This window comes from Narcine bancroftii, chromosome 3 (assembly GCF_036971445.1).
Source record: "Narcine bancroftii isolate sNarBan1 chromosome 3, sNarBan1.hap1, whole genome shotgun sequence".
Taxonomy (NCBI): Eukaryota; Metazoa; Chordata; class Chondrichthyes; order Torpediniformes; family Narcinidae; genus Narcine; species Narcine bancroftii.
The window spans coordinates 267,240,396-267,255,984 of NC_091471.1; the positions used below are offsets into that span (position 1 = coordinate 267,240,396).

Consider the following 15,589-nt stretch of genomic DNA (forward strand, 5'->3'; position numbering starts at 1 on the left):
GGGGGGAGGGATAGATTGGTTGGCTATGTTTTCCTTAGAGTTGGTGTTTGGGAGGGGTGAGGGGAGGGAGGTGTGTGAGGCTGTTAGGGGTTTATGGGATGGGAGGAACCAGAATTATTTGGGGCATAGATAAAGCTCAAATGAACCAGGGAGCAGAGCCTGCTGCAACCTTCACCCCATGATAGTTTGCTGGCATTCTCCCACAACTATGCCAATGCCAGTGCGTGACCAACTCCTTTCAACCAACAAAAGTTTGGACCATCCTCTAACATTATTTGAACTGCCCGCCCTTTCAACACAAATAATTTTAAGCCAATATATAATGAAAAACATAGTTGACAATTAAGTTGCTTCTCTCTGTTTTATTACTCCCTGTGAATTGCAACACCACAGAAACAGGCCCACTTGTCCACACCAAACAACGTGCCCCCACTTGTCCATATTCATCCAACTCCCTCTCATCCAACTCCCTCTCATCCAACTCCCTCTCATCCATGTAATTGTCCATGTATTTAACACAAACCTTTCACAAAAATTCTAGTCCTGAAAATTGTTCTTGTGTCTGGTAGCTATACTAGGATCCAGTTAAGATCTTAACATCCTGGGTATCCTATAGATGATTCTTTTCTCATCACAAATCTCTCCTCTCCATTGCAACATCTTTTATTTTGTTGGTATTTTGCCCTTTACAGCTTGAAAAACCTTTCGTATTCTTCCTGATCTCTATATATCCTTCGTCAACTTCCTCTTCTGTACATTTTCAATCAATGAATAATTCCATATGATGTTGTAAGATCTGGAACTCTGGAAATTTCATCTCCCATTTTCCTGCCATCTGTGAGCTCTGACGAGAAGTTCGTCATTAAACATTTTCAACTTCTTCGTCCACGTTTAAGGCATGTGTTTCTCTCATCCTCAGTCCCATCCATTCCAATTGTGTCTTTTGGCACACGGTGACGGTGAGAACAAGTTCAGAGGATCCAAGAAGTGATGAGTCTGGACACAGTTTAACCACAAACAATGATCTTTATTTACATGCGGAGCAAGTTGCAACAGGGATCAGACTCTCACACACAGACCAAGAAGCTACATATAATTCATGCGCATTGGACACAGATTAATCACTGATAATAATTGCACTTCCTGATAAATCACTCATAATCGTGTCCCAATTGTGAAATAAGGGTTAAACAAACAGTACCCACCATTTCTTCTTCTTCGTTGGCTTGGCTTCGCGGACGAAGATTTATGGAGGGGTAAATGTCCACGTTAGCTGCAGGCTCGTTTGTGGCTGACAAGTCCGATGCGGGACAGGCAGACGCGGTTGCAGGGGAAAATTGGTTGGTTGGGGTTGGGTGTTGGGTTTTTCCTCCTTTGTCTTTTGTCAGTGAGGTGGACTCTGCGGTCTTCTTCAAAGGAGGTTGCTGCCCGCCGAACTGTGAGGCGCCAAGATGCACGGTTTGAGGCGATATCAGCCCACTGGCAGTGGTCAATGTGGCAGGCACCAAGAGATTTCTTTAGGCAGTGCTTGTACCTCTTCTTTGGTGCACCTCTGTCACGGTGGCCAGTGGAGAGCTTGCCATATAACACGATCTTGGGAAGGCGATGGTCCTCCATTCTGGAGACATGACCTACCCAGCGCAGTTGGATCTTCAGCAGCGTGGATTCGATGCTGTCGGCCTCTGCCATCTCGAGTACTTCGATGTTAGGGATGAAGTCGCTCCAATGAATGTTGAGGATGGAGCGGAGACAATACTGGTGGAAGCGTTCTAGGAGCCGTAGGTGACACCGGTAGAGGACCCATGATTCGGAGCCGAACAGGAGTGTGGGTATGACAACGGCTCTGTATACGCTAATCTTTGTGAGGTTTTTCAGTTGTTTGTTTTTCCAGACTCTTGTGTAGTCTTCCAAAGGCGCTATTTGCCTTGGCGAGTCTGTTGTCTATCTCGTTGTCGATCCTTGCATCTGATGAAATGGTGCAGCCGAGATAGGTAAACTGGTTGACTGTTTTGAGTTTTGTGTGCCCGATGGAGATGTGGGGGGGCTGGCTGATGGAGGACCTCAGTTTTCTTCAGGCTGACTTCCAGGCTAAACATTTTGCCAGTTTCTGCAAAACAGGACGTCAAGCGCTGAAGAGCTGGCTCTAAATGGGCAACTAAAGCGGCATCGTCTGCAAAGAGTAGTTCACAGACAAGTTGCTCTTGTGTTTTAGTCACGGTATCCCACTGAACCACATTGATAAAAAAGAATTAGGCAAAACAGTCCTCTCTAGGTGAGCACCACACTAGCCCCCACCCTGTACTAGCTCACACCTTACATCGCCCATGGCTTGCAACCTAGTGTGGCTCTAGGGTTCATGCTTAGGGAAAAGAGAGAGAGAGAGAGAGCGAGCTGCTCCACATGGTGGACTTTATACTGCAGCTGGCTGGAAGGGCTGGCTCAGGTATGCTCAAATGAGGCAAGGTGTTCCAAGAGAGCCAATCGTAAGGTGTGCCCTCACCTGTGGGTGGGTTAACCTTGATTGACATGGGGAAATAATTTTCAACCTTCCTGGTCAGATGACCCTCCAGGAGCAAGCTCATCCTTTGTTTGGAGCAGGTTCCTCTCTGACCTGTTGCATAATCCTTGAGATAACACACATACAGACAATAAACAATTCAATAGTTCTTCATTCAGTTTTCTCACAAGGTGAAAATACTGCTGTAACTGGGGGTGGGGGATGGGGGGTGAGCGCAGACTGTACCGGGTGACACCTTCAGAAGGGGTGACACCAAAATGTCTGTCTATAAAATTTTTATGTATTATTTTTAATAAAAATATCCCCGTAGTTAGTTATAACAACAAAAACATTTTTCGTAAGCCCATCTTACATGTATCAAGATACCTACAAGGCTAAAACCCTATGCTAATTTATTTTTTTATAACTTCTAATGCACTCCGGTCAGAGCTGCCACAACCCCTCCACCCCACCCACCCACCCATTCCTGACATACAAAGAACACACACCTCTTTCTTCTCCGCTCCGTCCACCTTGTTAAAAGGCTGAGGCCAAATACAACATGGCAGCCACCAAGGCCTGCTCTCGCGAGAGTTAGGCCACCCCCGCCATCGGTGCTATCTTCTGTACATGTACCCCAGTGGGTGGGGGCGGGTGACCCCATGCATTACTGCAGTGGGTGACACCAACTATACTGGTGCAAGCTACCTGTTTGACTAGAGGAGCCGATTTTGAATTAACATTGGAAATGATGGTTCTTAATTTTTAACTTTTGTGCCATAGCAATAACCCAGCCATTGGAATGAAGACAAATACATATAAATAGCATCAACTGAATTATTTTGCTTTATATCAGATAAAAGTGCATTTGTGACTCCATTGGCTGGAAGATATGACCTTCACTGATACTTCAATGTCCTTAAGTTACATCACTGGTTGGAATTTCCCAGAGCTGAAAATATATAATGGAAAGACAGGCTATTTTTCAAGGGGGAGATCAAATGAGTTTTCACTGTTTAATTTTGGATGTGATAACAAGCAATCTTGAAACAGTGGTATTTGTGGAATCCACACTGCATTCATAATTCTTACAAAATTTTGTTTTGCTCAAATATTTATGATCTGGGAGATAAAAGCTCAGAGATACGATACTACATCTTTATTATATTAAAACAGTGTTTTGACATTGAATTTGGGAGACAAATGGTGCTGTGTAGGCTTAAATTGGAGGCTCAGTCTGGGCTCAAATTGAGAACTCAGCTCTGACTTCCCAGTCTACTTTTGATTGCGCTAAAATTGTATTTTCCCAACCTAAGAATCCTCTAAATAACAGGTGACACACAAAGGCTTTTGTGCTTTTTCATAGCAATAGAAAACTGCTGCAAATGACCTTTATACTGTTTTTAAATGTCCCATGATCATGAACTTCAGTTGTGAGATTCTCGGATGAGTATTGTCAATGGAGATTCCACGCTATATTAAAGGAGTGGGACAATCAGACTGTGTGGAAGATTAATAGCCTCCGCTTAGAACAGATCGGAGAAAACATACCTCACGCAAGGCATTCACGCCCAGAATATGTGATTTTTAAAATGGTGAGTCATGGAAAATTCCTTCCAGGTTGGTTTAGGATTGACAGGGATACAGATTCTGCTAATTCTTATCCACGTACTTGTACTTACAATTCCCTGTGTGGGTTTTTTTTAAGAGAGGCTGTCAGAATGTAGTAGGCAATGATTCTGTCAAGCCTCGGAACATCTTTAAGCCGTTAAGTATGCAACAATTTGCATTCATTGTGCTTTTTTTAAAATTAAATGTGTTCCTTTCCACACAATGTAAAACAGAGGAGGAAAGCAGTAGGAAATGTGATGTCAAGGCAACTGTTACATCATTGCACTGTTTCCCTGGCAACGAAAAATTAATTAAGACCTACATCAAGGACTAGAATGATTGTGATCTCTTTCGTGAGCTGCAACAATGGAAACAAATAATTTGCAACTCCTTTCCTTGCTGGAATATCACATTATCATTAGACATAACATTTCTGTTCCGTCAGAGTTCTCCAATTTTCGTAAAAGTTTTTTGAAAAATCACAGCAGTTAAATTTTAATGAGAATACATTTCTGAATAACTCCCTGAATAGATTTATGTGAAATACAGAATGAGGTATAAGGATTTTTTTTTAAGGGACAGAGTGCATTTTCTAAAAAATCTCATGCACAGAGCAACGTCGGAAGAGGCCCTTCAGCGCACTGTGTCTGCGCTGACAATGCCAATCCATACTTATCCCATCTGGCTGCACATGGGCCATATCCTTCTGTTCCCTGCTTGCTGTCTAAATGCCTCTTAAATATCACTACTGAATTTGCTTCCCCTAGCAGTGTTTTCTGGGCATGTACCACTCTGCATATTTAAAAAAAAAATCCTGCCTCACACATCTCCTTTAAATTTTCCTCATCTGACCTTACATATCTGTCTTCTGGTATTTGACAATTCTATCCAGGGAAACAGACTCTAACGATCTATCCTATCTATGTCCCATAATTTTATGTACTTCTAATTTTTATATTGAACTTTAAATTGAATTTTACATTTGGAGATACAGCACGGTACAGACTCACGATCCCACCCTGCACAAATACACCCCTTTGACCATGCAGCCCCATATATCTTTAGAATGTGGTAGGAAATTGGAGCACCTGGAGGAAATCCATGCAGGTCATGGAGAGAACATACAAATTCCTTGCAGGCAATTTGAACCCGGGCCACTGGTGCTGCAATAGCATGGGGCCGACTGCTTAGCTAACCGGGCTGCCTGGTAAAGATTTGTTATTTTGCACCTCTGCATTGGTCCTTAAAATTGTTTTTGTGACTGTTTCTTATTTATTCCTGGTGTTTTGGCATTGCCACGGACGACTGTGGAGTACATTTAAAACAGATTTTGATAGGTTCTTGATTCACTAGGTGTCCAGGGTTACGGGGAGAAGGCAGGAGAATGGGATTGGGAGGAAAAGAACATCAATCATGATTCAAATTCCAGAGTAGACTTGATGGGTGGAATAGCCTAATTCTGCTCCTGCGTCTCATGGTCTTATTTGTTGCTCTATTCTAGTGATGCTGAGAATGTTGTGGTGTGTTGCCTGAACTGCTCGCATAGATTTGATGCAAATGATTGAGGATTTCAGAGACCATTGAAGATGGGTCGTAATGCCTAGTGATGAAGTAATAGGACCAGTAGACATTGATCTGGGAAGATTATCTGGAACCCTACCATGCCGGAGATGGAATTTAAATCCAGGTAGTAAATAAACATGAAACTGAAGCTAGTTTCAAGCATGGTACCCATATCTAATTGTTGCAAAACTCCATATGCTTCAGGGAACAATTCAGACCCAAACTATCAATGTGATTGACTGGGCAGATATGGGCGAACAATAAATGCTGCCAGTATCCATAAGGCAAAAGAGCAGAAATAGGCTATTCAGCCATCGAGTCTGCCCTGCCATTCAGTCATGAGCTGATCCATTTTCCCACTCAGCCCCACTATCTGGCCTTCTCCCCATTACCTTTGATGACTGACCAATGAAGAACTTTGCAACCTTAGAGGAACATCCACATTCTATAAATGAATGCCAGTGTGCAAGTTTGGAGATACTTTTCAGCCAGGCTGAGTGAATACAGTGTTTTCTCTCTTAAAGGGTATAAATAACACTGATCTTATTAATGTGTTTTCAGCTACGTACAATGTGTTTTCAGCTTCAAGGTCTATTTTACTTTCACCACTTATTGTAATTTTAAAAAAAAAATTTGCTCTGAGTTCTTAAGTGTGCAGCAGTTTCACTCAACAACAACATAGCACCATTGTGGAAAATGTCACAAGGCATTTTGTCAGAATGTTGTCAAACAGAATTGAACACTGGGTTGCATAAGGAGGCATGAGGATAGCTGATCAAAACTGAGACCAAAATGGAAGACGTGAAGGACTACCTTAAAACAGGGAGAGGTAAAAGAGAAGAATTCAAGATCATAGGGTAATGATAGATAATGGCTCCCTGGCCTGTTGTGAGCATTTTACAAGTGGCCAGCATTGAATGAACGCTGAGATTTCACGACATTACACAAGGGTTCCACTGCAGAAAGTTAGGTGGGAAAGCACTGCTGGCTGCAAGGATTTGTGCCTCTCACATAGGAGAGGTTCACGTCCATAGAAGCCAGTGAAAAAAGCACAACAAAAACAAAGGACAGATGAGATTTAATTTGGAGGTGAAAACACGGACAATAATGGTAGCAAATATTAGGAGAAAACCTGACAGACTATCTGAAATTGAGGTAAAAGATGTATGTAAGTGAGATAGCAACTAAGTTTTGTAAATTTTATATCTTCACTAAATGAAGGGAGGCCTCAGGTCAACACATGTTTCAAACCACGCATGATCTAAACATAAAAATTGCAGGAATAAAATTGCTCATTGCTTTTGAAAGCAAGTGATTGAATATTTGGAAAAAAAGAACAATTTTGGATAGATGAATGAGACGAAGCATCGTGAACCTGAATAAGCTCCTCACTTGCTATAAAATTCTATGATCCAGTAAATAAAAAGGTTTGGCTACATGACAGAAAAAAAACTGAATTGTATTCAGCCTCGAAGGGACCTCATCACAAAGAGAAGATTTTCAAGCTCTTGGTAGGAAATTGTGGGCTGTCCTAATTGCTCTCATTATTTGTAATGTAATTTTGCTCTGTCCATTGTCTGAGTAGAATAGATTTGCTGTCCATTGAACTCCTAAACGGAGTTGTGGCTTTGACCATTTTGTGCAACGACTTTTCATGTAGCCTTTCCGCGCAGCGGTTGCCTCCAGCACAATTTCAGCACCCATGTTAGTCCCGTTATTAAAATGATCCTCTACCCAAAGTTTTTACAGCAGTAACATCCATCAGCTCCCAGTCACCAGAGGTTCCAAGGTACTGCATGAATGGAACTTATGAATTTCAGGAGTTCCCACAGTGATGGGATATAACAAGCATCAGGATTTGAGGAAGGGGAAGAGTGTGTGTGGGACATGTCCTTGAGCTAGTCAGATTTCAGATTTATTGTCAGAGTACATTACATGACCTTGCATACAACCCTCAGATTCCTTTTCCTGTGGGTGAGGCAGAATTTCCACTTATTGGTAATGCAAAAAAAAATTGTACACAACATACACATGTCCTCCTCTACTGATGCAAGAGGTCTTGCATGGGAGAGACTCAGTCCAAGAAGGAGTTATCCACTGCTCAGCCACCTTCATAGATAGCATCACGTCAACTTACCGATCTCCAAATGAAGTTTCTCCCTTTGTACCTTTGATATAGTTTTCTCTTTAACAGCAGCAGAATAATCCATGATGGTATAAAAGGCTTGTAACATGCTTGCCTTATGACACACATACTGTATAAATCTAAGCATATGCCTAAATTATTTTGCATATATGTAAATTAACTATTAGAATTGAGTTTCAGCTGTCTCTACTGGAGGGAAGGAGGAAGCTGTTTAATGAAATGAATATTATTGCCTAAAATTCACAGTTTTCAGCGTAAAATGATCTTTTTCATTTCTATGGAAGCCTCAGTATTTCCCTTCCCCCCCCCCCCCCCCCCCAGAACTCCCCACAGGATCATCAGAATATTTTATGCAGATTTTTTATTTGCATTGTCTACGTAACAGCTTAAAGCCATCTCCATCTGCTTTTCAAGCATTAGCATGTGTGGAAGACTAATCCCTGCCTCTCCTCACTCTTCCTGCCTTCCAATTTACTGCAGAAGCGCAGAGTGAATGGTCATCGATGGAAGTTTTCGAACGTTGGCATTTACACAGTGTCGTTCATGTAGAATATTGCACAGAGTTTCAGGGGAAGATGAGCTGACAGAAATGACCTCTGAATAATATGGAGATTTTAGGCAGGAAAAACCCGATTAAGTGAACAGACAGATTTTATGAACTAAATTGTTTAAGTGAGGGAGGGACCTGTGAATGAAGTTTGATGGACAGCAAGGGGCGTCCACCTCCGATAATTACTAATCAGTTTAAGAATGTTTGTGATATGAATCTGTTAAAATGCCCTTCAAGATGGTCATGTTAAATTTCCAAATACATCTCTGCACCCAAGTCGTTGAAAGCACAGTGGGTCCCACTGGAAACTGTAGAATGGATGAGGCTAGAATTGCAGTAGGGTTTTACTGCATCCCAACCTCTTTGTTTCATATGAAATGGAAAACGTTATACTTAGAGGCCCAGTCTGTGAAAAGCCCACTGACATGCCAAGTGCTAATGCCCCCTGCATCACTGTACCAAGGTTTGGGGTTTATGGCCACAGTTACACTGTAGACTATTGAGCAAATTCCATTTCTGGAACAGGATGGAATTATGCTCAGTAACCCAAATTGTGACCATTATAAAGCCTGTTGAGGACAGACAAGAATATTCAAGCAGTGTTGAAGCTATGGTCATAGAGATGAGCCACAAGGCCCATACCTTGTGCAGTAGCTGTACACTGTCGTGCACTATAGTTGTGTAGTCCTGTAGTTAGTTACTTCTATTTGTACAACATGTCTGTACCTGCAGAACAGACACAGATTAGAGTTCCTTGGAGTTCACTTCACTAGTGTGCTATCGTGGACACACAACATCTCCTTGCTTGTCAGGAAAGTGCAACAGTGACTGCACTTCCTGAGAAGACTGAAACGGGGAAGGCTACAGGTCACCATCATGTAAACCCTCTTCAGGAGGTCTTTTGAGAGTGTCCTGGTTGGCAGCATCAAAGTGTGGTATGGTTGCTGCAGAGAAATGGATCGGAGGTCCATCCACTGGACCGTAAGAGTGGCAGAGAGGATCACTGGTGTCTCCCTCCCCCCACCCATTGATGTGATCTACCATGATCATTGCAAAAAATCATTGAAGCCCCTTTCCACCCCGCACACACCATCTTTCAACTGTTCCTGTTAGAAGAGGGATACAGGAGTATCAGAGCCAGCACCACCCGGCTGAGGAACAGCTTCCTTCCCACGGGCAGTGAGAATGCCGAACGACCAAAGGAAGTGGTCACATTCACCATCTGAAACTCTCATGTTCACAAAGCAACATTTATTTATTTATTTGTATATATGAATACTTTTCTTACATGTCTGTGTGTTCTGTCTGACTGTGTGTCTGCGTGTTTTGCACCGAGGACCAGAGAACACTGTGATGTCGGGTTGAACTTGTCCAATCAGATGACAAAAAACTTGACTTGACTTGAGATGTTGGCTGTGGCTTCCCAGAAAGTTTCTAAAGATTTTCATGGTTGGCCTTCCTAATCTCTGATAATAAACATTTTGCGATGATTATCTCCAGCGCAGGATATTGGAGCGGTTGCAAATAGTGGGCAAATTTGAGTTAATTTAAGGGACCCTGACACCATCTGTATGATGCCACGTAGTTGCACATCTGAAAACTTACTTTAGCAGCTCCAGTTGCAGGGAACAAGGCAATATCTCAAATTCCCCATCAGTATTCATACGATGGGTTGATTCTTTTAAATCAGGGTTCAGAGGTGCCACTGTCTGTTTGAGTACTGAAATCCCAGAAGGGAAAAGCACTGAAAATATCCAAGAACTGACACAAGAGTACTGAAACTGGTGGCATTTAGAAATACAGCTTGGTAACAGGCCATTTTGGCTCTTGAGTCCATGCCACCCAATTTACCTATAGCCCCAGTATGTTTAAAAGCGTGGGAGGAAACCGGAGCCCCTGGGGAAAACCCACGAAGATACAAGGAGAATGTACAGAATTCGAACCCAGGTCCTGGTCGCTGGTGCTGTAACAGGATTGCACTAACCGCTACTCCAACCATGTGGCATGCAATCCTTCGGTGGAATAGCCGAGTTGGTGAATATAACTGAGAAAGGTGAACAATTAGATGAATATTGCAGGTCAGGGATGGGATGATGATTTAGTTATTCACAGGCTGAACTGCAAACATCTGCCATGTGTGATTTTATCAGGTTATTCTGAGGTATTATTGACCAGGAGTTGAAAAAAAACTAAAATGTGAAAGAATTAAGAATTTCTCAATCCAATGTACACCTGGTCTTTACATAAGTTCTTTGCAATGGAATATCCAATTGGATTGGCTGAAAGACGGATCCAAATGTCTGACAGGCAGCTTCAGTGGCTGTACATTGCTAGACTTAGTGTTTCTAACTGTATGTGGGTCTGAGTCACGAGCATGCTTTGAATGTAAAGGAGGAGCATATCCAGTTGTTAGGGACAAGGAAGCAGAATCTCTCCACTGGCTGTGCTAATGCCACTACAAGAAAGGTTAGTTTTTATTTCATTTAAAGTGCTATTTGTGACATTTATTTCCTTCCTGTAGTTTTAAGTCCAATGTAAGGATTATGACTAGAAATAAACAGGCCTTAAATAATGTGATTCTTTGCGTGTACATGTGTACGTATATGTATGAAAAAGAGAATGAGAGAGAGAGATAGGGGACACACAGGATTATATCAAGGTCTGTAGCAGCTCAAGTGCTTGCCTGTTAATGGAAATAGAGATTTGATTGGATTAACTTGCTGATTAAACTGACCTAATATTGTGTAAGCCATAATATCAACATTCTGATTTGGCTGAAAGCTCAACGTGTCTCCAGTCATTATACAGTCATTAAATAGGTCACTGATTTTAAACTATTCGATCCAGCTACAAGTAGGGTTGAATATGTTCCTGGAGTTGGCAGCACTCATCCTTCTGCTTCTAATCAACCCAGATTCCTACTACTGGTCACCCCATGTGCCCATCAATGTGGTGCATGGCCTTCATGGACTCCAGGAGATAAGTGGAAGATTCTTGGCTTTCCTTCAGAACTTCCCTTCAGCCCCTTGTATCCAGATCCAACGTTTTTCTTATATAAATAGTTCATCAGACATTAGTTTTTTTCTTCTGGATTTTGTTTTGTGTCCTGCGGTTAGTTTTTAATAGTTGGAGGATTGACCAGCCAAGCTATAACCACATTCTTTTATTTTTCAGTGGGTCCAGCAATGTTTCTGATGAGTCTAACACAGTGGTCCTCAACCTTTTATCTTTCTACTCACATACCACTTTAAGTCATCCCTATGCCATCAGTGCTCTGTGATTAGTAAGGGATTGATTAAGGTGGGATGTGAGTGGGAACGGAAGGTTGAGAACCACTGCTCTGGACCCAATCGTAACTGAAATATTTTGCTTGAGAATATTGTTATTGGCCCATTTCCTTTGGAGTTCTGAAACCATGCACATAACGAGTCAATGAGGTACGATTAAAACAGTGGTTTTCAAACTTTTTCTTTCCACCCATATACCATATGTGAGTGGAAAGAAAAAGGTTGAGAACCACTGCTCTAATATGTAACAGAGATCATTTGCTCTGTTGTGCAGTTTTTAAAATTCAATCATGGGATGTGCACATTACTGGTAGAGCTAGTATTTGTTGTTAACCTTTAATAGCCCCTGAGAGGTTGGTGGTGAGCTGCCTTCCTGGACTGCTGTGGTTCAAGTAACCCAAGATTGAGGGTTTCAGAATTTTAGCTCTGCAACGATGAAAGAATAGTCTTGTGATTCAAAGCTATGATGGTGTACGAATTGGAAGGGACTGTTCAAAGTGGCAGTATTCTTGTGCATCTGCTACTTTTGTCCTTCCGGGCGGGAGAGGTCATGGGTTTGGCTGTTGGCCAATTTCTATGTTGTACCTTGCAGAAGTTGAACATTGAAGCAAAAGAAGGAAAAGTAAAGTGAAATTCAATGGACTGGATATGAACAATCTGTGTCCTCTAGAGCAGCCATTCTCAATGCGGGTCCTACAATTTATTCCCCCCACCTCCCAGGGGCCACAGCACATTTAAGTAAAAGCCTTGGGTTTTTTTCACTTCACATGAAAAGAATTGTTTTGTGTAGTTGGTAGGAGAGAAGTATGGAAGAAACCAAAATGACTGTTTCACAGGGAAGGGGGCTCATAAACTTTGAGCAAAGTCTGGGTGGGGTCATAGCCAAAAGAAGGTTGAGAATGGCTGCACTAGCAGAGGATTTCAGACAAAATCATCCCAAAACAGTGCTAGGCCACATAAGAGTGAAATCATGAAACATTTTTTCATACAAATGAGCCCACTCTCCAGCCCCTGATGTCGAAGTCTGTCAAATCTCTCAAGACCAAGGTCGAAAATGGACAAAGGTGATGGGACAAAGTCAGATAAATGGAAGTCAGTGGTGGAATTGACTTCACAGCTGAATGGTTTTCTTCAGTTCTTCAGTTCTGAGGCTCCTTGCTCTTCGCATGTGGGCCTCAAAATCTCAGGCTACAAGAAAGGTGCCAAGGATCAGGAGACGTTAGTGTTATGACTTGCCAATCATGACCTTAGTGGTGCCACTTCATCAGCAGGCAGACCGCAGCCACATTACTGCAAAATTGGGTGCAAGTGGAATTTTATTGCAATGCGCAATTCAGTAAAATTTTTACATAGACAAAATATGAGGAAAAAATATAAAGAGAAGCTTGATGTAGATCCAAAGGACACCGGATTCCCCATAGTCATCTCTCTCAAAGGCTGGAGTATTTGGATGCCAGTGATTCACTTTGCATGCTCATGCTCACATCTCAGCTCTGTAAATGTTTTGATATTGGGAGCTCAAAAATTAAACCATCTCTGCCCAGAACAAAGACCTTGATCCTATGTTTTAATTTGGCTTGCATTATTGGCCCTTCGAAAAGGCTGCGCCAATGCACCAGCAACTTTTAATTATCTGTAATAGCTGTAATCTAGGTTTGGAACATTGCTGTTTTATCTCCAAAGATGCGAGGTCACATCTAGTCATGTTCACCATTATTATTTAGAAGTGGGTCACTGACTCCATCTTGTTGCTTTTTCACTGTGAATATTTATTTCGTTTTACTTGCAGGGTCATGGAGAAAGAAGGAAATTAACTCTCCAGTGGTCTTTATCTTCAAAAGAGCCAATTCAGGCTCAATGAAAGAAAGTTTTTTAAAAATGCAATTTCTAGCACTTTCATAACCTTAGGATGTCCCAAAGAGATCGACAGTTAATTAACTTCTTTTGAAGTGTGGCTGGTATTCTAATGTGGGAATCATTTTAAAAAATGGTGGTGCTGCCAGAGTAAAAAAAAGATGATGTTGTAATGGCATCGCTGCTGCTGGTGTGGATTTGCAGAGAGTGGGATTTGGGGTGGGGGGGTGGTGATGACACAGTGCTCCTCTGTACAGGCTTTAAATGGCCTGTTAAAGGAGCCAATGGTAGTTTATTTTAAAGTCCTGCAACCATGGGGTTTGTGTCCAAGATGATCAACAGCAGCCACGAGGGGTGGCTCACTCCAGGGAAGCAGAGGACTGGCGCAGGGCACAAGAAAACAGGGAGATCACCCTTTCCACTCGAGAAGGAGCAGGGGAGATGACCTGACAGGACGGTAACCATGGCGGCAGACCAGTGAGGGGCTCTAAGGCTGAAGAACACCACGGGCTCGAGGCAAAGAACCCCTCCAGGCTGCAGGCTGCTGGCAACTGCGGTTAAAGAACTTGCACTTGGCTGCAGACTGCTGGAGACTGGCTGAAGGGGTACCAGTATTGGACCTGAAATGCAAGATGGTGCCGAGGGAGCTGGAGGCTTCTTGGTCATGCCAGAAGTTTGCAAGAGGAGCTTGGGTTGCTGATAGTTTGAACTGATGATTGTGTGGCTTTGGAGGCTGCAGGAGGACTGGAGGCAAAGCCACGGACACTCTTGGGAGGATTCTATTTTGCTTCTCTTTCTCTGGCTTCAATTCCTGCTGATAGCATATCTTTGTCCACCTTACAGAAGATCAAAGGACATTTCATGTAATAACACATTTTCTGTTTTATTACATGACAATCTTGGCATGGCAAGCACAGATGAATCTTTTGTTACCCTGTACAAGTCAAGGAGAACTAATATTCTGATGCAACTAATAGTTAAATAGGTCTTTATTGCAAAAAGGATGATGTTCAAAATCAAGAACAGTCTTCATGTAACTCTACAGGGCTCTGGTGAGAGCACACCTGGGGCCTTGGTTCCCAAGATCTACAGCTTTACAAATGTTGTAAATCTTTGGAATTCTCTACCCCTGAGTGATCTCGAGGCTAGTTCATTGAAATATTCCAAAGCTGAGATAGATCGATTTTTGAACCGTACAATTCAAAGGCTGCAGGAAACAGACAGGAAGAGGCTGTGATTCATGATCTTATTGAATGGCAGAGTTGGCTTGAGGGGGAGTACCCTGCTTCTATTTGTTACATTCGTATGTTCATTTGAGCCAAATGGTCACCTTCTGTGCTCTTTGATTTTATTTTTGAGACATTGCCTTTTTCCATTCTTGGATTTTTAACGAATGAATGGCTATTTATTTGTTTACTTATTTATCATCTTGATCTTATTAAAAAAAACTAAATAAAAAGAAAAAGACCCCCCCACCCCACTGCCAACCCCTTACACTAATTGAACCCCTCACACTGAACATGGTCACCAGCAAATAAATTGTGAAGAATTCAGTATCAGTTCTCGGACAGCGGACAGAAACCACCCCCCCAGAGCCCCCGTGCCTAAGTCATCAAATTATGATCATCGTTCATGAATGGGGCCCATATCTTGTCAAATTCAACCTTGACCTCTTTAACATTAGATCTAATTTTCTCCCAACTCAAGCAAGACACAACATCCTGTGCCCATTGAGTACGACGAGTTGGTGCTCTGCTGTCTTTCCATCTGATCCAAATTGCTCAGCTGGCCACCAATGAAGTAAAAGCTACTATTCTTTTTTGAGTTGAATTCAAGGAAATACTGTCTTCTAGAGAATAACCAAACAAAGCAATAAAAGGACTCCGTTCTAATTTAACCCTAAGAATCTGTGATAGAGTTTTAAAGAATTGTTCCCAATATTCTTGTAGTTCTGTTACACTGTTTTCCCCTGTTTTTAAAGTGATGGCTTCATCAATTATGGTGATTTTTTCACATTTTAAAAGCCCACTGAGTGATTTTTTTTTTCTATCCTAGCAAAGGAGAAGAGCCATCTTCCATTC

General features: G+C 42.2%; 1 protein-coding gene and 1 long non-coding RNA gene across 2 annotated transcripts in view; one reads left to right on the forward strand and one right to left on the reverse strand.

The window, feature by feature from the left end:
• Positions 1 to 15,589, forward strand: part of celf5a (cugbp, Elav-like family member 5a) — a 428,125-nt gene that overhangs the window by 85,621 nt on the left and 326,915 nt on the right. The window lies entirely within an intron of this gene.
• LOC138758729 (uncharacterized) lies at positions 3,331 to 4,349 on the reverse strand. Its single transcript, XR_011354405.1, has 2 exons — positions 4,180 to 4,349; positions 3,331 to 3,449 (listed from the first exon to the last, which is right to left on the reverse strand). It is a non-coding gene; the product is annotated as an uncharacterized lncRNA (long non-coding RNA).